The sequence below is a fragment of the Pleurodeles waltl genome, chromosome 3_2 (genome assembly GCF_031143425.1).
Source record: "Pleurodeles waltl isolate 20211129_DDA chromosome 3_2, aPleWal1.hap1.20221129, whole genome shotgun sequence".
In the NCBI taxonomy this organism is placed as follows: Eukaryota; Metazoa; Chordata; class Amphibia; order Caudata; family Salamandridae; genus Pleurodeles; species Pleurodeles waltl.
Window position 1 is genome coordinate 118,547,119 of NC_090441.1, and position 25,833 is coordinate 118,572,951.

General features: G+C 41.9%; 1 long non-coding RNA gene across 2 annotated transcripts in view; it reads left to right on the forward strand.

The window, feature by feature from the left end:
• The window catches only part of LOC138286562 (uncharacterized), a 220,674-nt gene that overhangs the window by 18,962 nt on the left and 175,879 nt on the right, over nt 1-25,833 (forward strand). The window lies entirely within an intron of this gene.

A 25,833-nucleotide genomic window follows, 5' to 3' on the forward strand; every position in this document is an offset into this window, starting at 1 on the left:
GAAAGCCATGCATGATAACCCCGGATGGTGATCCATAGAATGGTCAGTAGGAAACGATGAGCAGTGCATTAAGCCTTCCTTAAAAGTCTTTACTGGTAAACCCCATCTCATGCAGGGAGGTGGGCAGAAAGCCAGTGAGCCACCCATTGGACATCTGCAGCTGAATAAAAGCATTCTAAGTCCAGAAGATCTAATCTACCCGCAGTCACAGATAGCTTTAGAGTGGAAAGAGCTCCCGATGGCGCCGCAGTGACCAAACCAGATGTGTGGCCTGTCTGAAGAAGGAATGAAGGACGAGCAGGGGAAGGTTTGCAAAATAATACTATCATTGGGGTAGCACACCATCTTCACTAGTGCCACATGGCCTCTACAGAAAGCAGAAGAGAAGACCAAACGCAAACTGGGCTTGGAGGGACCGTTCGCTCTGCCAAGATTTTCATCCTGGAAATCAGTGTAAGAATGGTAGATATTAATCATTAGGTATCGAAAGGTAACTGGTTTCCCAGTTCAATCTGAGATCTAATTGTGTATGAAGGCGAAAACAGTGCCACATGTTAAAGAAACACTAATTACATTTTAAAATTTTTAAATTTTGTTTGTGCAATTTACATCCCAAATATTTTGAAGATTCTATGTGTACTTGACACTTAGGGATAACCCAGATCTCTAGTTTGGCTTTTGCTCAATTTCAAAACCATATAAAGACATGGACTAAGCGGGCAATTTCCTTGCACAACCTTGCAAGGGGTCTGGCCCCTGCTCACCCTTCACAAGCACTAACATGCGAACCATTGCACCAGAAGAGTTTGCCAAGGTGGATGGGTGTTGATTGTTCAACCACTTGACAGTGCCCCTTCTGTTTCGCTCCTGTGCGCAGACAACTCCCCAGGTACCCAATACCTTCAAATAGTGTTGGTGGCCCCATCTTGTCTGATTTTAGGAATTGTCCCACCTTGTTCTTCTCTTCTTTATTTATCCAGTTGTTAGCAACAATCCTTTGAATTACTTGCCGTGGATCTCCCATTTGATCTCGATTTCATCCTACTCTTTTATTATCTTTGATTGGTAGTCCGGGCTCCCAGCTCTGAGATAAATGTAGAGTCCCAAACATACACTCTAGTGCAGTGAGACTACAGACAAGTTATGGGTACATCACCTCCTGAAATTAGGTGTGAGTGTCGCCCACACCATCTGCCCTGCCTCTTTAAAAAAAATTAGGTTGAAAGTCCATGGGCGGTTGGGGTAAGCCAGATGTTTTTGTTCAATTTGTTTAAACTAGCATAATGTTAATTACCTTAATGTTTCCGAAACTGTTTGGCAGGGGTTTTGAAATGTTCAGAAACATAATCAAAATTTTGCTGTTACTTTCTCTTCAGGAAAGATCGGGTAGATTTGGTTAGGGGTGATGGCCTTGCCGTGAAGGGCATTCATTTACTACTGAACAAGGACGTAATGTGACACCTGAATGTAGCACACCAGGAGGCAATCACAAAAGGTCCACAGTGAATAACTAGTGCTATGTTAAAAAAGAGTAAATAAATGCACTGACAACATAGTGAGGCATGGCCTCTCTTGCATGTCTCTGTAAAACTGACGTTTGTTCTTGAAATTTTGTCCTGAATTTTGACCCTTTGTCCTGAATTTTTGTCCTGAATTTTGACCCTTTGTCCTGAATTTTTTACAGTCCTGTCCAGAATTTGCCTCAGTGCCAGGCGGTCACCCTACGCGTAGCGTGAGCTAACAAGTTCCCCACAGCACCTCCAGTTTCCTCCACAACGGAGGCAGGCGATACAGCCAACTGTCCTCCACCACGGCTTCTGCACTTGAAACTGCATCAGGAGACTGCCGCTGCAGTACGCGGCCCTGCCTCACTGCCTCTGCCCGGGAACTCGCAGAGGCTCCCTTCAGCACCAGCCGCACCAGCACAGGCCCCCAGCGCCTCACCTCACATCATTCACCAGCCCGCAGGCCATGTTTTAGTCCCGTTATGGCTGAAAGCTGCTCTGAAACACTGTTCCACCATCTTGTTCAGTGTTCGCCTGCCACCCAGTTGCCTGTTGTATATGTTGCTAAACGCTCTGCAATGCGGGTTTTTGGGTGGTATTGCACTACAGGACCCCCTTTGCCCCTTATTTCTCCCTTTCCAGATGCAGGTGCATGCCAGTTGCCAGGATAACAGGAGGATTGTGAGTCCCAGCTGGCAGAGCTTTAGCAGGGTGTGGCCATCTTGCTGTGGACTCTCTAGCAGCCCAACAAACATAGTCTATTAATTAAAACACAAGAGGTTATTTTTACAGCAAACTTCCTGAATTCAGGTATTTTAAGGTGCTCTCATATGTGATAACGAAGGAAAAGAAGGCTTAGTGAAATAAAATATTTGCCTAGGATCATAGACTTTGGTCAAGCGTGGAAACCAGAATTTGATTCCAGACTTTCTGATTTCTCATTATGCAATTGAGCCACCAGAAGGCTGTGTATATTTTCAGCGAATTCAAGCTCTCAAAATGGCAAACATGTTGATATATACCTTAACCATTCAGAAATGGGACACATGAAAACAGCTGAAAGCTCATGCTGTCACCTCCCGCCACCCAAACAGTACTAAAGAAAAGCTTGAACAAGCCTCATTAAAGCCATTTGTTTTGGCACTTAGATAAAACTTTTGCTGTATGGCATGATTGATCTAATGCTTGAATGAATCCCAGCAAATGGTAATTAATGGGCTCTACATACCTGTCCATTTTTTAAACCCACCCTGGACCACTCTAAAGGACTAACCATATGCAAATTTGTCTGGGTCCTGGAGCAATTGGAACAGTCCAGCTCTAACTGCCTTCTTAAGTTTCCTCCAGATGGAAATATAAGTAACCTTAAACATTTTTTTGCCTTTTGGGCCTCATAGGTGCAATGCAGGGTGAGTCAAATGATACAGTGAACAAGGAACCCACTTCTGAGTGCACCCAGCACACTTTACAGAATACAAAGGCAAAAAATGTGGGGGGTTCAGGGTAGAATTCTTGAATTGATCTCAGCCACTAGTAATTACTCATGGCCATATTTCAGTCCATCTCCTTTTGGCTGGTATTCCACTGTACTCAGAGGTCACTATATACAAATCAGTTATGGTCCTGCACCAATAAGTTGAGTCTAGCCCAAATCGCTAGGCCAGGTCTCCTCCAGACTGGAACTTAACTACCTATAGACCGTTTTTGGAATGTCAGCATCATCAGTGATTTGACCCATGTCCTGTCATAACCATCAAACGTAGAGCATCCTACTTAGACATAAAGGGATGGGAGGAATGCTTGAATATATCTGCTCCACTGGTAATTACTCAGGCTGCCTTCGGGTCTGTCATTTTTTGGCCCTGTATGCCCCTGGACCGAAAAGCAGCCCCAGATGATTGCCAGTGGCAGAGATTAATGCAGGAGCTTCGCCCATCACTTTCATGCAATATTAAATTGAAGCACATGCATTTAAAATTTCCGCTTTAATTGCAAGATTGTCCCAATCTTAAATAAATCCCTATTCACAGCTGGCCTTTTCATTGCTACAGGGAAAATCAAAGTAAAGCTCCAAAAGTTTTCACCATTCCATCTGGTGAAATGTAATTTGTTTCCTTAATTTTCTTCCTCTGCCTTGTTTTTCCTCTCCTCTTTACATTTGCACACTTAGCTAACCAGCAACTTCTTGCTCTGCTGTGATTTCAGAGGGCAAGACAATGAGCGGTAAAGAGCTCAGTACAGCGAGAGAGGTACCGTACAGAGAGAAGGGAGGTAGAGATTAAGATAAGCTGAGGTAGGGTAGGAAAAGTTGAGAGGCAGTAGCCTTTCTTTAGAGGCTGAGGTCGACGGCTAGATAAGGGAGGGAGTGAGAGAAGTGTAGAGAGATGCAAGGTAACAAGAGAGAGATTCATGAGGTAGAGGGGTACACAATAAGAAATGAGGTATAGAAATACAGTTCAAGTAAAGCGATTAGTAAGCCAATGAGACTGGTCTCTACTTGTGAAGGCTAGAAAGAGAAAGGCAGTGTGGAGAGAAAACAGGTGAAATGGAAAGACGGATGAGGTAGTGACAGATGATAGGTTGATCTAGTGGTAGTGAGAGAGTGGGGATGTTGAGATATTTATAAAGACAGAGACATAAGGGTGAGTTGAACTTGAGAGCGATATAGGAAACTGTAAGAAGGTAATGCCAGAAAAACAGAGGTTGACTTGGAGAAAGAGGCAGCAAGAAGGAACTGAGGTGGTGATAGAGGCAGGGTAAAGAGAATAGATTTAGAAAGTGAGGAACAGGTGAGGTAGTAAATGAATGATGAGGTAAATTTGGAGGTTAGGAAACATGAGAGGATGAAATGGTGGGAGAGGTGCAGTAAAGAGAGAAGTAGGGTAGAGAAAGATTGAGAGTGGTGAGGTAGACAAATGAGAGGTGAGATATAGTAAGATGGTGAGATAGGCGAGATAAAGAGAGATGAGGTCCAGTACATGGAGGATAATACTGAGATCAGTTGGAAATAGTAGCGAGGTGTTGAGAAGGGTGAGATAAAGCAAGTTGAAATAGAAATTACGCTTGAGTGATAGAGATTTAGAGGCAGGCCCAGAGAGCCGTAGAGACAATAATGAAATCTTGGGGGAATGGTAAGGAGAGGTGGAGTATAGAGAGAAAATGGAGATATGGGATAGGTACATTTTGATGTAAAGCTAGGCTATCTGAAGAGAAGTAAGGAGGTAATGATGAGGTTAAGTAATGAGAGGCATGAGAAGGAAAGATAGGTGTGGCAAAGGCAGAGAGGTATAGGGTGGTATAGGGATGTGACAGGTAGAGAAAGGAGATACAGTAGGAAGGTAAATAAGTGTGGGAAAGTATTCATTGGTAGTGATGAGTACAAGACAGATGAAGTAGAGGAATGTGAGGTAAAAAAGAGGGATAAGTAAAGAGACGGCATGTTACAAAGAGGTAAGCTAGAGGGTGGTAGATAGAAGTATATCAAGAGGTAAAGATTGGCAAGAAAGGTACACAGAGATATGGTAGAGCGAGGGACTAGTGAGGTGGAGAAATAAAGACATTTGGGGCTAGGAACAGAGAGATAACAGTAGGCAGAGAGAATCAGAGGCACCAAACAAAACAGAGAATCTTCTGACTGTCTTAGTCACTTTAGCAGAAAGGCACTCGGCGATTGCCCACAGTGACTGTTCCTTAAAATTGCTCCCACTACACACCTGTGGGGCTAGATGTTGCTGGTGTTGAGAAGAAGTTTGCCTGCATAGGTCCATCTTTCATATTATTTCTCCAACTTATCTTTGTGGTTCCTATAATAATATTTTCTTCACATGAAAATAGTCATTTTCTGCCCTATTTATTTTCTCACCAGCACGTTTAACTTTAACATTGTTCAACAGTTATACTAATGGCATTTTAAGTTCTCATTTGTCTAAAAATGGCACCAATATGAGTAATTTCTATTTTAATCTCAGCTCTCAAGACAAAAAGATGGAATTAATTCTGCTCTGTTCCATACATGAAAGAACAGTTCAACAGATTGTGTGCCGGGTCCCTACCTAGTTTCCGGAGCAGGTGCTCCAGACAAGACATATTTTGGGATCAATCAGGATTTATAAAGCGCAACTAAACACCCGATTGGGTATCCAGGGGCTTGCAGGTCCTGGAGACTTATTCGAACAGCCAGGTCTTGAGGGCCTTTCGGAATTCCGGAAGTGAGGTGATGGTCCAGAGGTGAGAGGGGTGGCTGTTCCAGAATTTTGCTGCGATGTGAGAGAAGGAGCGTCCTCCACTTCTGCTTCAGTAGATGCGGGGAGTATGGGCAAGTGAAAGAGAGGCAGAAAATATTCTTCTTGGCAGTTGGTGGAAGTTCAGGCAGTAGTTAATGTATGTGGGTCCTTGGTTGTGTACAACCTTGTTTGCGTGGGTCAGCAGCTTGAATTGGCGTTTCTTCTGTGCAGGGAGCCAGTGGAGTTGCCTTAGGTGCCTGAGATCAAAACATATTTTCCTGAGGTGCCTGAGGTCAAAACATATTTTTCAGCCAATTCAAGCCCAAGGGATTCCAAACAAAATGTATTTATACATTAAACTTTCAGAACCATACCACATAAGAACAGCTAAAAGCTCGCACTGTCTATAGTCTATAGTACCAGAAGATAGCACCCACAAGTATTGACAACGCCACTTCTTTTTGCACATCAATCTAGATTTTTTTTACCTTTTCATATCAGTGTTTTACTTGGTATTCACTTTCTAACCAGCCCCTTAATTTTCCTTCTCTGCCTTATCTCGACTCTTCATTTCTGTGTGTACACTCGTATTGCTAGTCAGTGACCTCCATCCCCATTGAGTAAGAGGAGTGGGAGGTGTGGGGTACAGGAGAAAGAAAGATAGTTCATGAGAATGGTGTAGCTTGAAAACTGTAGAACATGTACAATTAAATAAAGGTGAGGTAGCCAGAAAAAAAGAACAAAACAAAGAACTAGGTAGTGAAAGAGATAGGTAAAGCTTTAGAGTGAGGTAAAAAAGCTAAAGAGAACTAGAGACAAGAAGAACGCAATGTGGAGAAAGGAAGATGATCAGAGTACACAGATGTAGAGAAACATGGAGAAAGAGGAAACGAGAAGTGAGTTAAAAGTCAAGTTATGAAGTAAGGAGAGAAATATAAAACAGAATATTTTTTATTTTATTTGCCATGAACTACATGAGAGCGAGAGTGTTCAGGTTGGACAGATCGGATATGCATACTCATCTTTTGTGAAGCACATGCCCAGCTGTTAAATGTTTAAAAAAACTGCTTTTTATGCACACATTTATTGGGAGTGACAGTCACAATCTCTTTACAAGAGCCCCCCTTGAAAAGTAGAAAGGCCATGGGCAACTGCCCACTTTGCACTTGCTTCAAATCTGTTGGGGCCTGGTGTCTTGTACGACCCACAGATGGGAAATTACCACACTTCTTGCAGACTCCTGGACCATCCGTTACCCCTTTATGTATTAACATTGTATATCACTGACCAACCAGCGTTGACACACAAGCTGCCCTCTCTTGAGCTCAGCAGGGAACAGCCCCAGAAAATATAGTTAGGGGACTACTTAACACAGACAGTGTGCATCGATATAAGTCAAAGAAAGAGATCTCACACCTTTATTGTGTGCCTCACTTTAATGGCAACTGGTAATTCTGCAGTGGAATCTGTAGTGCAAGCTTTGATATATGTGAATGTAAACCTATGTGGAGTATAGAACATAAATCATCCATAACTCATTCATGTCTGTTTGCTTGTCTGTCACTGAAAAGCCGGCATGAATATTTAACGTACTCCATTGTCTCCATTTAAAAATGCATGTTTTTAAGAGTATTCAATCATTCATGCAGTGCAGTAAAACTGACATTAAGGAATTGAAGGGTTGCTTTAACAAGCTATGCACTCTTTTGTTTCTATCCTATTTATATCTATAGATCTCATCAAATGAATATCAGTGATGTTGTATCACTGCATGAATGTGTAGAAATAAGAGTGGACTTTTCCTTCTAAGGATCTCAGAAGTTAGTGATCATGTGCTGTTTTTATTAGTGCGCTGAGCTGCCTCCTGCATTCTCTGAGTGCTCTGCAAATCAACTAAAAAACTAGATATCATCACACAAAAATTTGAAAACAAAACAAAGTACCCATGTGCCGACGTATTCGCTGAACACATTAAATAGTGGCACCACTGGATGAAGTATTTACTGGGTAGGGAACGCACCTCCTGTTCAGAGATTCTGCAAGGAAAATCAGGAATTACACAGAGAGTTTGGGCTTTTTGCACCAAAGTTTGCATGTATATGAATTTACTGACAGTTATCCCCAGATACATTTAGGCAGGTTTAGAAAGGCTGGGGAAAAATGTGGGGATTTAGTATTGAGTAATGAGTGTAGCACTCAATTCCAGAAGGACCGTGAAGAGCTGGAGTTTATTCAGGTACCTCTAATCAAGTCCATAGTGACTACGTTTCAAAATAATGGAGAGGAAAGGCAGGTTGGTACACTAATTGAGAAAGTCAATAGTTCTGACTCGTATTTTCATATATGACGGCCCTGTTGGCTTTGCCTTGAGCCATTTGGTTGAGATTTGCACTGGACCCCATGTGGATCAGCAAGGGAGTCTAAAAAGATACTGTCTATGAAGGAGGGGCAGAAGCATAGCTTGAGATGCAATAATCTTGCAGCAAGGAGTGTCTGAGAGATGCTCTGCCACAGTTGAGGTAACACACCCAGTACAGTTAACTTTCACATTTATACATGATGTGTTCCAGGACTTTAAGTGGGCTGGGCCATCCGGGTCTAGACCTGGCAGTAATTAAAAACGGATATTGAAACAGGTAGTTATGAGGCCCTACAATGATATCCTTCACTTTATAGGCAAAAACACTGATTAGGTGAACAATGTAAAAATCAACATTGTAGTTCGTGTTTACATTTCACACTTTTTACTTACTCTTGCATTCTCTAAGAGTGTTTGTTGTTTCACCCATATAGTTTTTGTTGTGCAGCTATTATTGTTGTATAGTGCTTAATGTGAACCAAGATGTACTTAGAGGCTAAAAGCAGTGTGAGCTTCTCACAGCCTGTTGGTTGCTCATAAAAGGGTTATGAATACATGTCCATCCAATCCTTGGCTTATCTGGAGATCGCACGTGGCAGGGGTCATGTGTAGCATTTGGAATTGTGATTCTATGCAAAATCATGTGAAGGAGGTACACAGTTGTTGAAATATTGACAGTGTGAAAGTAAAAGAAAATGCAGTGCTTACAGGTGAGAGGGTGAATTGTGTGTGTAAGTGAAGTGAAGGAGATGCATGCAGAAGAGTAAATACAGGAGAGATTGAAAAGAGGGTACTGAAGAGGAAAGAGAGATGAACTGTGAGATGTGCAATGGAGGATCTCTGAAATATGTGGGAAGAAGAGGAACATAGGTATATAGTATGTAGTATATTTCTATACTACAGACGAAAGTGGTGTGATAGGACAAACAGAGTGCTTAACCCCTTAGCTGATTAGGCTTTCATAACTTTTTGTCCACATAAGCTATCAACGCCACATTTGCGTCCTTTTGTCCAACACCCTAGGGATTCTAGAGGTACCCAGAGTTTGTGGGTTTCCCGTGGAGGACATCAAGAAATTACCCAAAATACAGCAAAAAGTTCGTTTTTTTTAAAAAAAATGGGAAAAGAGGGCTGCAGAAGAAGACTTGTGTTTTTTTTCTCCTGAAAACGGCATCAACAAAGAGTTTGTGGTGCGAAAATCACCATCTTCCCAGCTTTCAGGAACAGGCAGACTTGAATCGGAAGGTCACATTTTTCAACACAATTTTGGCATTTTACTGGGACATGCCCCATTTTTACTATTTTTTGTGCTTTTAGCCTCCTTCCAGTTAGTGACAGAAATGGGTGTGAAACCAATGCTGGATTCTGGACAGCTAAACATTTCTGAAAAGTAGATAAAATTCTAAATTCAGCAATGGTTCATTTGTGTAGATCCTACAAGGTATTCCTACAGAAAATAACAGCTGAAATAAGGAAATATTGAAATTGAGGTGAAAAAACCAGCTGTTTTATTCTGTAACATTTTCCTGCAATGTCATATTTTCAAAAGTAATATACCGTTATGTCTGCTGGACTCATCTGGTTGTGGGAATATATAGGGCTTGTAGGTTCATAAAGAACCATAGGTAGCCAGAGCCGATAAAGGAGCTGAACCTTGCAATGTGTTTTCATTGTATACCGTGTGTAAAGCAATTCATTTGATGAAATATAAAGAGTGAAAAATAGATATCAAGGAAACCTTTGTATTTCCAAAATGGGCACAAGGTAAGTTGTTGAGAAGCAGTGGTTATTTGCACATCTCTGAATTCTGGGGTGCCCATAATAGCATGTGAATTACTGGCCATTTTTCAAATAGACGTCTTTTTTACACACTGTCTTATATTTGGAAGGAACAAATGTAGAGAAAGACAAGGGCAATAACACTTGTTCTGCTATTGTGTGTTCCCCCAAGTCTCCCGATACAAATGGTACCTCACTTGCGTGGGTAGGCCTAATGCCCGCGGCAGGAAACACAACATGGACACATCACATTTTTACATTGAAATCCGACTTGTTTTTTGGCAAGTGCCTAGCTTGGGATTTTGGCCTTTAGCTCAGCCAGCACCCAGGGAAACCTACCAAACCTGTGCTTGTTTGAAAACTAGACACCTCAGGGAATCCAGGATGGGGTGACTTGTGGAGCTCTCACCAGGTTCTGTTACCCAGAATCTTTTGCAAACCTCAAGATTTGGCAAAAAAACACTTTTCCCTCAGATTTTGGTGCTGCAAAGTTCTGGAATCTGAGAGGAGCCACAAACTTCCTTCCACCCAGCATTCCCCCAAGTCTCCAGATAAAAATGGTACCTCACTTGTGTGGGTAGGCCTAGTGCCAGCCATAGGAAATGCCCCAAAACACAACGTGGACACATCACATTTTACCAAAGAAAACTAACCTGTTTTTTGCAAAGTGCCTAGCTGTGGTCTTTGGCCTCTACCTCAGCCGGCACCTAGGGAAGCCTAGCAAACCTATACATTTTTAAAAACTAGACATCTAGGGGAATTCAGACTGGGGTGACTTGTGGGGCTCTCACCAGGTTCTGTTACCCAGAATCCTTTGCAAACCTCACAATGTGGCAAAATAAAAACTTTTTCTTCACATTTCGGTGATGGAAAGCTCTGTACTCTGAGAGGAGCCACAAACTTCCTTCCACCCATCATTTCCCCAAGTCTCCAGATAACAATGGTACCTCACTTGTGTGGGTAGGCCTAGTGCCTACGACAGGAAATGCCTCAAAACGCAACATGGACACATCAAACCTTTACATTGAAAACTGACGTGTTTTTTGGGAAATGTCCAGCTGTGGATTTTGGTCTTTAGCTCAGCCGGTACCTAGGAAAACCTACCAAACATGTATAGTTTTGCAAAATAGACACCTAGGGGAACCCAGGATGGGGTAACTTGTGGTTCTCTCACCAGGTTCTGTTACCCAGAATCCTCTGCAAACCTCAATATTTGGCAAAAAAACACCTTTTCCTCACATTTCGGTGATAGAAAGTTCTGGAATCTGAAAGGAGCCACAAATGTCCTTCCACCCAGCACTCCCCTAGGACTCCCAATAAAAATGGTACCTCACTTGTGAGGGTAGGCCTAGTGCCCGCGACAGGAATAGATCACACAACGGTCAATATTGGTCCTTACATGAGGGCAGCTGTTGACCCTGGGGTGATCCATTCCTGACGCAGGCACTAGGTACAGGCACTCAAGGGGGGTAGCTTTTTTATCAGGACAGGGGGAAATACTGGGTGGTAGGATTTTTGGGGATCCCAGCATATTCCTGTAGTTTGTGTGACAGAAATGCAAGAAACAAATTGAGTTTTTATTCAACATTTCACCTTTGCAGGGTATTCTGGGTAAGAAAACTTTGGGGAATCCACACAAGCCACACCTCTGTGGACTCCCCCGGATATCTAGTTTCCAGAAATGTCTGGGTTTGGTAGGGTTCCCTATATGGCCGCTGAGCCCAGGACCAAAAACGCAGGTGGCTGCCTTACAAAGCCAGGTTGTTTTGTGATAGATAATTTTGATGTCTCCACAATACGATTTGGGCAGTGGAATTTGGGGCTGAACTAAATTGGGGAGCTCCCAAGAGAGCTCGCACCTGCTCTCTGGGTTGAGCTAACCCGCAATTGTCCCGCAGCACAGACTGTGCTTGCGAAGGGACAGCAGGACTGTCCTCATCACCTCCCTCATAATCAATGGAAGAGGAGTTATTGAATGGGACTCTTCCGACTGAAAAATCCCTAGCAGAGTCTGCGCCATTTTCCTATCCCTCAGATGCTGTCTAAGTCTCTGATCCCACGTCAGAGCTGCCCTCTATAACCCAAGTGAGGGCTTGAGCAGCAGTCATCCAACGAGATGCCATCTTTGCTACTGGCTAAACGGTTGCTCTAAATCACTAGCCTACGTAGACAGTCACAAAATTGCTGGTGGGTGTGTGTGTGTGATATGTGCAACAGTAGAGGTCACCTTACCTTTGCTTCTTCCTTCAATCAGCACGTTCTTTCAAGACACTAAAAAAAGACACACTATTACTTCACCTTGTCACATACCAATCATCACAGTCTTTAGCGCCCAGTCCAACAATCATTATTGGTGCTCCCACTCCCATGACTTCCTCCTCAGATTCCCCCACTACCACCCAGCAAAAGTGTCCTTCATCTCTCCATAGCCCCCCCACACATACATTTCATTTGTATTATAGCGCAGGTAATGGCTGACATTACTAATCTACTCAACTATTTACTTAAAGTACAGATTTGATCTTTGCAGTAGCCATATAAACCTTCTGTGCTACTTTATGGCATCAAATCTATATAGATAGATATATCTACAAAGATATGTGCATCTATCTATAGCTAGATATTTTTAATAGCTGTATGGTGTCCTTGGGGGCCATAGTGGCCCCCAGGGAACCCTTCCAACTATTATTAATGCAGGAGTGGCCAGTTTTCAGAGGTGGCCAACCCCCCCAAGTGAAATCCCTGGTGTCTAGTGGTGTTTCCTGGCCCTCAATCACAGCTGTGCTGTGATCAAGGGCCAGGAAAACAGTTCTGGAAGAACTTGTTTGGGCCCATATTCCCCACTGGAGCAGGAAGCGGACGCAACCTGCTCTGGTGGGGAAAACAGACAGTGACGTCAGCTCACCTCTCGGCGTGCTGACACACAAAGGGGCGGGGGGAGACATGGAAGGTCTTCCGTGTCTCCCGGGGTTTTATTTAAATAAAAAGAATTGCACCCGAGGATTTTTTAATCCCCCTCACTCCCTGGTGTTGGCCACTGGTCGTGACCCGCACCAGGGAGGTAGTGTGGGCATCGGCCAGTGGTCAACGCCCGCACTGAAGCGGTTAAGACACTTCAAAGTCTAGAACTCTGTTGTAATCAATTATTTCTTCTTGGGAAGTAGGAATCAGGTAGCCAGTTACCGTAGGATAGAGGTTCTAGATGTATTTAAAAGGTTACAGGATAAATTACAAGTTACTTAAGAAGGAAACCCCACCACTGTCCCACTCCTCCAGTCACTCACCAGCATTCCATGACATCACACACTGGCTGAGCAGAGCAGAGCAGAGAAAAACGGCGGAGTGCACAGAGTTCATTACAAGCATAGCAGATTATAACCTGCCCCTTCCACAGTCCTTCTAATCTTTAATTCGCTCATAAATCAATGTTGTTACTCATTTATCTGATACTAGTAACAAGCTTAGGCAAAGCCAATAGATTTGACTTGTTTTAAGTTTATGTCCATTACTGTGTGATGTCTTTGATAAATGATCACATAGAGGCACCAAAATACTGGTTAGGTGGTACTAAGGTAAATATAGGATTTTAAGTGCATTTGTTAAGCCTCGCCCTTTATTATATGAGACACTGCCCTTGGCATGCATTCCTCATTACGTATCTTAGGCCTCACCACTTTTAGAGACCCTGCTTCACTTTTTCAGTCACACTTAAAGCCCTGGTTCTGTCTGACCAGGGATAAAAGACGCACCTGTCCACTGGTAGAGAAGTAAGCAGGTGCACAGGTTGTAAATTGGGGTGCTCCACAGGTAGTACCAGAAAAGCCATGAACATGTCTATGGAAAAGGAGAAGGTGCAGAGCCTTTGATCAAAACTAGTTCTGCTCTGCTCACTTAGTGCTCATTATCACACCATCCTCTGCTTTTTCTTGCAGAGGGTAACAGGGCAGGCTTCTCTCATGGATACACCCTACATTTTGAGTATGGGCAACAGGACTGTCTCTGGCCTAGCACACACTGACATTTCTAATCAGACACCAAAAGCACAAGCATTCCTCCTGCTTACCCTCAAATAGACACAGCACGTGCAGCACTAATAGAAATTTGATCCACACGTAAAGAACAGATATACATTAGCAACACTGTAAGTAGTGTTATTGGGCTGGCAGTTAGCAAGTTGACTGTGATCGGCAGTCCAAAGGCAAGATCACAAAAGCTGCATGAGATGCTGCAACATCACAAGAACTGCTGGACATGGTAAATGTGACCCGTGACCTGCCAGTAGCAGCACAATAGCCTTTGGGTGTGCAAACTTAATAAACGTCCTAGCATATTTTATGAGTACCCCCCCCGACAGCAGCATCACAAGAGACTGGTAATAGTAGCAAAGAGCAGCATACGTCTGTGTATTATTTCCTGTTATTTTCTGAAGCACTGATGTGATGAGGTCTTTCAAAAGGGATCTGCCACTATAGCTATAAAAGATCTCATTGCAATGAGTAAAGCAAATCTTTTAAACAATTTTTGGAGTAGTGATGTTTTGGTGTGTATGTGGTCTGATAATTGTGAGTGCTATTTCTGTTCTCTCTAATTCTAATGACACTACATTATTATTTTTCAAGTGCTCATTTTTTAAAATCAGGCCTTTTGTGAGCCTTAAAAGACAATGACCACGTAATAGAGATAAACCAAGTCAAATCACTTACACTAGACAAAGTTCAAAGTCAAAACCATAAAGATTTATTTAAAGTTCAAGAATCATTACAGAAGGCAAAAATAGTCTGTTCAAATCAAACTGCAAATAATTTTCAAAATACAAATTAATGGGAATTAGCATAGGGTGATAGAGACTGAGCCCTATTGAAGTTAATAGCTAGAACCAAATATAGTCAAGAACAAGGCATGTAATGAGTCAAAGAGCAAATTGTCATATGGACTGCTAATTTTTCAAAGGCAAGGGAAAATCTGTAAAATCTCCAAGTATTGAGTCATTGAACAGACTAGTGGGAAGTCTGCTCTGTAAATAAAAGAGAAACATTCCAAAACCTGCTTGCTACATAGCTTTTCGAGCACAGGAATCACACTGTCACCATGGTGTGAAATAAATAATACACCACAATATCCACGGTAAAACAGAAAACACATCAAATGAAAAAATTACTTTTGCTCTAATACTAATGACTAATACTTTTTTATACTAAACAAAAGAAAACAAAAGCACATTCAAAATTCCATGCACAGCCTCCTGCTAGCCAGATCAAATACCTTATAAATATATATTTGAGCTCTGCTCCTTCCTCCAGGAATATTAGAAACACAAAGAAGAATACATTTTAACGTACAGTGAAAAACACAACTGTAAAGCTGTGTGAATTAAGAGTATTTTACAAAATGCCCAATGACACATCTTTAATTCGGGCTGCACTTAGAGGAAAATGAGAAATTGTTCAATGTGCAAAAACGGCAAATGAATCTGAGGCCTAGTTATGTCCCCTTTAAAAGTATTGTTATGTGAAATACACCTCAATTACAATATTTGTGACACATTCATGTTAAATACACACTATTTATTAATTCTGAATGTACCCTTTGACCCTTCCTCTGATGATATAAATCATCAAACCACACTACTTAAAACAATGTATTATTCATTTTCTGTTTCTTTAGATTTGAATTATCTAATACTCTTATCTCATCAAAAACCTTAGCTTTAAAGCTTTCCATTTCAATCTCTTCTTTTTTATGCTTGTGGTCATCTCTTCTTTCTGACACCCACAATTTAACCAATTTCTGAAACATTATTGCTTAGAACTTAAATATAAACATTAGACCAATAATGCACAATAAAATAATAATTGTAGGTGTTAGTATTTTATGCATCATTCCTCCACCCACAGTGTCATAATATTTATCAGCCTTTGTAATTTGATTTCCAATTGCATTAAACCATGAGCCTACAGTCTCCGACACAGCTATCTCTTCAAGAGCCTTTACCTTCCACAAAATATTAGTAATATTACTAATATATTGACTAATTAGTTTTCTATTAAATGACATTAAAGTATAACACTGCTGTACTTTTAAAACATAGCACACAACACTTTTGTGAAAAGACTATCCAAAGCAAGCTTGTTATGTAAAACCATAGCACGTATGGAAATCACCTCTTCATTCATATTGTTAGTGCACGAGAAAAATTAGTTTCTAAATGATCCTCCAAAGTGGTAAACGTCTTAATCTTCTCATCATTCAAAGCACACCAATATGAGGAATCAACACAGCAAAAATATCGATAAGCACTTGCCCAAATCCACATCTCACTCTTCTAAGACCAGTTTCACTCATTTAATTTGACGTGATACACTCTAAGGAAAACTAAAGCCAAATACCAGTTGCTCACCCAATTGTGTGGGAGAATAAAATAAGGTATCTTTCCACAAACATTACAAATTTCACAGTATTTAAGCTATTCATCTTTCATCTGTTCATTATCAACCGCAAAGTTCTAACTACATTTATTCTCACTACTCATTTCAAACATTTCTAGATGTTTAGATTTCTCACTCATCAGACACACAACTCCTTTCTTCCCCTGTTCAACTCTAACTCTAGCATGTATCTTTGAATTTCTGAATCTCTTTCCTGCTTCTTCTTGCATATCAGCCTCTTCTCATTTATCTATAGTCCTACTAATTTTCACTCTTCTTTGATTAAATTATTTAATAAAGTTTGTTCTACATCAGTCAGTCTACAGACACACACTTCTCGTTTTTGATCTTAGTTTTTATATTATTACGTCAAATTTGTCCACCATCCTTAGCAATGGAATCTAACTCACCAAATTCAAATATTATTCTCCAATGGAAGAACAACATTTACATAACTTATCTGCAAGAAATCTTGACCACAAAGAATAGATATGAAGACACTGTACTACACACCATAAGACAGTTGAAGTTGATTGTAGGTCATCCTCTCTGAGACAGAAGATGGCAAGTATGAACATACATAATTAGTCACATGCATTATACTAAAATATTAATTTAACAAGGTAGGGTATGTATTCATACTGAAATTACTCTTATAAGTATTTCTACGTTCCGATCTTTTATCCCAAAAAACATTGTTATTAAGCAATTCAGTTTCAGATTTAAGTGAAACATTTCCAACTGAAGTGTGAAGGTTTACCACAAAACCAAAATCAAAATTAGTAAAATGAAAATTCTTATGATCTGTAACTGGTATTTGTTTATCATTCTCACTATATAGCTCCAGTTTTGACATGTAATGTGATGACTGTTTACTTTTATCTTGTGCACATATCTTATGTATTGTATTTTAATGTTATCCACTTTTCTTTAGTTTATTCCCTCTTTATTTGCTGTGCCAGCATATGCTGGGAATATATTGGCTGTGTTATTGTGGATTCATGGATTTTTATATAAAATAAACTGATTATGATGATTATAAAAATTAAAATGATTAATATTATTCATAATGCTAAATAACAGACCTGCTTAATTTTGTCAATACTCTTTCTAAAAAATCTTGTGAAAAACAAAAATCTGTACTACAAATCATGGTACAAAAATCGAAAACTTCAAAATCTCCGAGTTAATATGTCACCAATAATAATTTGAGTTTGAAAGGAAGCTTTGTGATAAACCTACTATCTTCGACTGGATACCTACAGTAAAAAACTAATCTTCTTTCGATGTAAGGAATCAGATGCTAAGGATAGTAATGTGGACACTTTAAAAAAAAAATTTGAATTCAATTTTAGCATTCTATCAAAAATTATTCAACATTGATTTTCTCCAGTTTCCTTCACATCAAGTTCTTGGAGGTTCTTCACAAACAAACTGATAGTCTCATGCCATCCATCTTGGATCCAGTTTTCATTTTCACATCCACTTATGACAACTCCTGCATTTTCACCTTCACTTGCCACTTGATCTGTGCAGTTTTTCACTAGCTTGATTTGCTCTGGAGTCTTTTGAAATTCAAACTTTTTACATTCTTGAGTTTGGATTTGTTGTTGTGCTTATTCTTCTTTTTTTCATTCTGGAAAATGTCCTAGCTATTGTAACAGAAAGCTTCAATTCTATTAAGAACACAAAGGTGAGGATTAGGCCTTCACTTTATCCACTTTATTATGTCCAGCAGCCATTGAAAGATTGAAAACACAAACTACATGTCCCAAAATCACCAGGGAAAACAGAAACATCAACATGTCCAACCGGGTTGCGTCCATCCCTTCAACTGCTCCAGAGGAAGCTCTATTCTTATCTTTCTTCCTGCTAACACAGCCAGTAAAGTTCAAATTCCTTATTGTTTATTCAGATCTGATCCTATAAAGTAAGCAGAGTCATTTCAATAAAACTCTCTAAGAACGACTTTAAAGAAAGATATTCTTTCAAATACAATTAGCATTTACAGTATTTCAAACAAATCAAATATCCCCAAGTTATTGTGACCATCAAATCTAAAATAGATTACTTACATAAGAAACGTAGAAACATCAGGAGGGGAAAACACCTACATCTCAGGGTGGGCTAATTCTTGCCTCCGTGACCTTAATAGAATTGAAACTTCCCATTACTATTCCTAGGATATTTTTCATTCAGTCAGGACCGAATGCCAGGATTAGGCTGGCTCAAAGCTTGTCCACTACCAAAGTAGCCAGATTTGAACGAAAATGCTGTAGAGAAAAAGCTTTAGATACAATAGCCCAATGCACCGAATGGGCTCCGAAACAGGAAGTATCAATCCCTGCTTCCTGCACGGCCCAGCAAACCCATCAAGCAATAGGAGGTGAAGAAACCACATTGTGTGGTTTTGTGAGAGCGATGAAAAGTTGTCTTTCCCCGTGAAGATGGATATCCTCCATCATCGCCTAATAGGCCTTTAGAGCCCTAATCACACACAATTTAGGCACGTCTTTAAACAACGGATATGATACTGACCTTGAGTTTGTTTTTGTCCTTCTATAGATATGAAAGGTGACTCCTTCCGGAGTAAGTACTCTACCTGTAAAATCTAGCGATCTCACATCCGATACGGCAAGATATCATGCATAATAGAGTGGCCAAAGTGGGGGAGATTTGTTTGCTAGAAAGGCATTTACTGGATGGCTTGGACTTAAAGAGATTCAAGACCTTATTCCCATAGAGAAGAGTAACAAGACTCTGGCGGTGTAGACAAACGAATGCCCCTAAGGAGTTTGCATACCAAAGGATGTTCACCTATTGGAGGACCACCTACTGGAGAGTGACCAGCTGAAATTGCGGACCTAAAGGTGTTGCTTGTTCAATAAGCTAGAGCCTCAGAAGCCAAGGAAGCCAAAAAATTCAAGACATGAACAACGGCCGTCAGCTAAATTTTGTTGGCCAGGCAGTATTCCCGAAGGTCTCGAGCCAGGTCTGATAAAGCTTTTAATTTTGTTCCACCCAGATGGTTGACATAAAGTACCCCTACCACATTGTCCATTTTGAGTAAAACGCAGCATTGAACCTTGCCTTTGGTCCAGCACTTTACTGCAAAGGACCCTGCCATCAGCACCAGACAAATGCGCAGAGCTTGTTCTGCGGAAGACCATTTTCCTCCTGTGGAGAATGCCCCGGCAGCGAGCTCGCCAACCCAAACCGTTGGTGTCTGACTCTATCACGAGGTCGGGTTAGGAGCCGAAAATGGCTCAACTATTCCACGCTCGATGTGGGATATCCAACATTAAATCTCCACTTTTGCTACCTCTGAAAAATGGACAAATTGAGAGTACAAAAGTCCCTTGTGTAGATGAGACGTCTTGAGTTGCTGCACAGCCCAGTAGTGCAACGGGCTCGGGAAGATGGCCTGTATTGAAGAAGACAGGAGGACTACTATTCTGGTGAGCTGGCGCAAGTAGATCATGGATTTGGCCAACACGCATCTGAGCTCATGTTTGATCCTGGAAAGCTTGCGCAAGGGGAGGCTCAAGGTGGCTCTGGATGAATCCACCATCAAATCCAGAAACTGAATAGTTTGAGACGGGAACAGCTCCGACTTCAATTCGTTGACCACAAATCCCAAAGATTCTAACAACTCAATGGTCATCTGCAAATGAAAGGACAGGCGAATTGGACACTGGTTCAGAATCAAGATGTCATTCAGATAGATGATTAATCTTACACCTAATGCCCGTGAAGTGTTCCACCACAGGCCTCATCACCTTGGTAAACCACCACAGAGTGGAGGACAGACCGAAAGGCAGGGAGGTAAACTCAAAAATCCAACCCCTCCATTTGAACTGTAGAAAGCATCTGTGCATGGGAAAGATAGAAATTACTAGGTACGCATCTTTGTGGTCCAGCCTGACCATCCAATATTGGTCCTCGGATCGCCGCACTCATAATGAGGACCTATGTCTGTGCTCTTGGAAAGCATTCATGCATTCATTGTTCCATGGCAACGGATCACCTATATCACCGTGAGTAAGTATCTGTAAAGGCAGTAACAGCTTTGCAATAAGGGAAAATTCTGGAATCCACTGATGACAGTAGCCTACCATTCCCAAAAACATCCTCACTTCTTTTTGAGTTAGTGGATTCATTTTCAGAATCTCAGGAATGCATTCGTTGGATGCCTTCCTCACTCCTTTTTCGGTTTTCTAACCCAAATAAATAACCTCTTATTAGAAATTGGGTCTCTAGTTGGTGGTAATGGTATGCACCATGGCCAAGTAGGGACCACAATCCTAGTCAGGGTAAGTCAAATACACAATCCAATTTAATCTGTGCTCACCCTCTTGTAGCTTGGCACAGAGCAGGAAGGCTTAAATTAGAAGGCAATAAAGTATTTGTGCAACCCACATACAACAATCACAATAAAAAAACACCACAAAAAGACTCCACACAAGCGTATGATTTTTTTAAAATCTGAGTAGATCAAGACCAAAACAACAAAAATCCAATGAACATTCACTTTAAAAAATTTTCAAGAATAAGTGTACTTTGTACGGCGTCCTTCTGCAAAGAGCACAGCAAAAACTGTCCTTCTGCGAAGAGAGCAGCAAAGACTTGTCAGGGCTGTGCAGGACCGGCCTGAGTATGGAATTCAAATCCCAAGAGGTGTTTGTCTTTTTGCTGCAGAGAGTGCAGCAAAAGCTTTAAGGCCGGTCGGGCTTCCATTGCCAGTGAATACACCACTGCAGCTGCAGGTTAAAGGTGAGGCAGTATCGCTGCGGGGCGGCACTGTGGCAAGGAGCAGGGTTGCACTTGAGTGCGGCTTGCCAGCCAGTGAAGTGCAAACAAGTGCAGCTCGTCTCCCTTTTCTGGCAACACCGGCAGCCGGCTAAAAAGGAAACCGCACCGAAGTCCTTGCAAACCGGGCGGTGAGCTGCAACAAAGCTGCTCCGACGTCTTGGCAAAGCGGCGGTAGGCTGCAATGAAGACGCTCCAAAATCTTGGAAAAACAGGGAGTAGGTTGAATTGAAGTCTTGGCAAAAGGGGCAGTAGGCTGAAATTAAACCGGTTTGAAGTACTTGCAGAGCGGGCGGCAGGCTGCAATGAAGCTGCTGTGAGGTCTTTGATATCCTGGAGACCTTTAGTAGAACCGGGGGCAAGTCATCAAGCCCCTAGAGTCACTCCGGAAGCAGTTATTGCAGGGCAGAGGTCAGGAAGCAGAAGGGCAGCTCAGCAAAGTAGGACAGCAGTTCCTTGAAACTGTCAGGCACAGCAAAGTGGCGATCCTCCAGCACAAAAGCCTTCACTCCAGCAGGGTTCTGTCTTAGATCCAGAAGTGTACTAATTTTAGGGGGGCAGAGACCCACTACTTATACCAAAAAGTGCCTTTGATGTGGGGGATGACTTCAAAAGGTTTCTCTGGAGTGCACAGATTCCCCTTTCTGCCCAGCCCCAACTCCAGACTATCTGTGGGAGGTAATTACCCTCTGTGTGTGGGCTCTGAAGTGTAAGTGTGAGGCCTTCTAAACCTCCTCCCCAGGAAGACCCATCAGTATGCAGGTGAATTCAGATGCAGTTGAGTATCCTGTGTTGTGAATGTCTGAACGGAATGCTCAAGTGTAGCTGTCACCTAGCCCAGGCCAGACGTATATTGGGACAGACTGTAGGCATGCAAGGCAGTTAGGGTAGAGAAATTACCAATTCTAAAAGTGGCATTTCTAGAATAGTAATAAAAAATTTGACTTTACCAGTAAAGAGGATTTATCACTACCATTCCAATAATACTAAACATGATGCAGCTACTCCTCTCTGATCAAGAATTACAGCTTTAAAGTATTTTAAAGAATTCCCAATGTTGGCCTATGTGAGGGGCTGACCTCACAATAATAAAAAATGACTTTGGGAGTTTTTCATTACTAGGCCATCTAAGGCTTAAAAATACATGAAAATGAAAATTCTGTCTGCCTTTTACTTGCATGGCATCCTGCTCTATGAGTTGGCAAGAGCCTACCTTAGGGGTGAAGTATATGTAAGAAAAGTAGAGTTTAAGGCTTGGCAAGCTGTTTTAAGTGCCAAGTTTGAGTGGCAGTGAAATTGCACAAACAGGTTCTGCAGTGGCAGGCTTAAGATATGTTTACAGGGCTACTTAGGAAGGTGGCACAATCAGTGCTTCAGGCCCACAAGATCCTACCTTAGGGGTGAAGTATATGTAAGAAAAGAAGAGTTTAAGGCTTGGCAAGAGGTTTTAAGTGCCAAGTTTGAGTGGCAGTGAAATTGCACAAACACGTTCTGCAGTGGCAGGCTTGAGATATGTTTACAGGGCTACTTAGGAAGGTGGCACAATCAGTGCTTCAGGCCTAATAGTAGCATTTATTTTCCAGGCCCTAGGTATATAGTATGCCATTTTACAAGGGGCTTACAGGTAAATTGAATATGCCAATTGGGGATACACCAATGTTACCATGTTTAAGGGAGATGTACATGCACTTTAGCACCGGGTAGCAGTGGTAACGTGCTCAGAGCCCTAAGGACAACAAAAAGATACTGCAACGTGACAGGAGGTAAAAGGCAAAAAGTCTGCGGAAGACCACCCTAAGGATTCCAGCTCTAACACCTCTCTTTGGCAATACTGCAGCTTTGTCGGGGACATTTTATAGCCATTTCTTGCTAAATGTTTTAGCAATTCTATCTAGCTTACAAGCTTCTTTCTTCTCGGCTGCAACCACCAGGTCACCTATATATTGCATCAGCGCCTTATTACAGGGCAGTTGAAAACTCTTGAAATCTTTCAGCAGAATATGGTATAAAATTGCTGAACTCTCTGTATCCGTGTGGGATCATACACCAGACCATTATTCTGTGTAAATGCAAATGCAAATGAACACAAAGTACTGGAAAAAATGCTTGATACAAATTAATAATGGTAAACAACTCTGCACTACAGCAATTTGGGACAAAATAACAGCAGGATTTGGTATCATGGGACAACCTGGAACTACAATAGTATTAATTTTGTGCAGGTTGTGTACGATGCAACATTTTCCATTAGTCCCTTACGTTACGCAGGCTCTGCAGCACTTCATTTAAGATGCCGTGCTTAATCATTTTCGCAATGACAGGTGTCAACCCTTCCTGTGCTTTATCAGTAAGCTTGTACTGAGGAGCATGAGGATACACCACCTTTGGTTTCACTTTGATCAGCACTGGTTCTGCAATTTGTATTACAGTTTCTTTTCCTGTAAAATCCCAAACCATTCACTGTGTGCTTTAAATCAGGAGATAAGTCCCCTTTTGTGAGAACCGGGAACAAATTCACTCTTAACTCTTGTTATTTTAATTTGAATTCCAATTCCTCATCCTGTGTTTCAGTTGCTATACCTGTGTAAATAGCTTACACAGTTCATTCTACAAAGTATGTCACAATCCAACAAATTAACAGGACCTGTGTCACATATTATGTATTGATGATCATTTAAAAAAAAAATATATTTTACAGGGACTTTTGCTGACAGCGGATTAGCAATTTGTTTTATATACCTGTAACCTGGACTTCTTTTCCTGAGAAGGGTAGATTGAGGATCTCCATTGGTCTAACTGTGGAGTGGGTGGCACCTGCATCAATCAAAAATTCTGTGTCAGGACCGAAGGCTCAGATTATGCTTTACTTTCTTAATGTAATTAGCTGAGCAGCCTTAACACAATAACAAAAAACATTCAAGCGAAGGATTGCAACTCCCATTAGTCCAAGCTAAGATCAACATCTGTCAGTCATATGCACAGATCACTGCATAAGAGTATCCTTATGGAACAACTCTTCCTCTTTCTTTGCATCTCAGCAGCCAGATAAGTGCCTTTCCTTATGAATACTTTTATGCTCATGTGTCCTGTGACATTTGATTGCTATATATTTGTATTTGGTTTCTATGTAACATTGAGGATTACCTTTAGAGTGTTTTTTCCTATGCTGGTGGGAGCGAGGCCCACAATCTGTTGACTAGGTTTTCCCACCAGGACATTTTTCGTTACCTTATTTTTTCCCAATTAAAACCTGTTTTCCTGTACTTTGACTGCCCGCCACGCTAACAAATGAAAAGAGAACAGTTACCACGCGGGTGGGCTTTCTCTCAGTGAAACCAAAGTGCGTGGTTCTACGGCAGCGCTGCGAGACACTCACTCCTCACATATCACTCACCTCTAAACATCCCAATGGGGACAGAGGGCGAGTGGGGTGATTTTGAGAACGTCTCCAGAGTGTTTCACTGTGGTGCTGGTATCTCATAGAGACTTTGGGGAGATATTTTTGAGCTGTTAGCGCTCAAGTTAATTGCAGCATTTCGGGCTACGCACTAGGCCTGTTATTTTTCTAGGTAAACACTGCATTGAACATATTAGTAGCGCTTGGCCTGAGGCTCATACAGGTATCTGCCACCCTGTGTATCCAAGGGTGATTTACCACCGTACAGGTCTACCTTTTGAGTGGCATTAGAGATCTCACTGTGCCGGTTACTTTGCAAGTACAACCTGTCCAGCCCCATTTGCCAGTATATAAATAATATTGCTCCTGAGCGAATCATGCCAGGAGCAAGGAGGGAATATTTTAACAACAAAGCGGAGGAGGAGGCTATACCCTTCCCACTGGATGAGCTATTTGCAGATGCATCCTTGCAACAGGCCATGTCTGCAGCCTCGGAACCCCTGAGCAGGCAAATACTGTTCCTGGCATCTTAACAAAGCTGCAGCCTTCCGATAGGGAAAGATCTGGGCCCATAGGGGTCACTAGAATCTCAGGAGGTCACTTAGAAGGCTAGAAAGCATCACTGTCTGCTTCCAACACCTTTGAACGAGTGCAGCAGGCGTTCTTAAAACGCTGCACTGCTCATTCATCAAACCCCCAATGTGCCTGGGCCGACCCCAAGGAGGCAACTCACGCCCCTCAAACAATATAGACGAAGAGGAGTATTTTAGTGGCCCTGATCATGACTCGGCTGAGCCAGGGCCCAGTAGACCATGGAGGCAGAAGGGTGGACCCAGACATCCCAGACTGGACTCTTCTCCCACCTCTGAAGATACAGGGATAGTAGAATCCAGAAGCATGCTAGACCCAGAAAATATCTAGTACCCTAGATCAGCAATCTGGGTTCCTGCAGCCAAAGTGGCGCAATACTTGGGTAGCATCATTAACAAACTCATGGACGAAGAGTTCAGAGGCCGCCTACTGGCAGAGTACCCCAAGCCATTGTTAGAGTCCAAAGTGGCATTGGTCCAAAAATCAATGGCAACATGGTCACTTTCAAGGCCAAGGTTATCAAAGACCCCAAGAAGGGGATTGATCAATCTTGGAAAGTTTGGCAAACATACTTTCAGACATCCTAAGACCACCTGCAAAACATTGCGATACGGCCAAGGAGGCAACAGAATCTGTAAAGCTCATTTCACCCCTCAGGATGGACCAAAAGGGCCGTCTTTTTCTTGGGCAATGCTAATTTCACCCTCTCAACAGAGAGAAGGTGTTCCTTGTTAATAAAGATAGA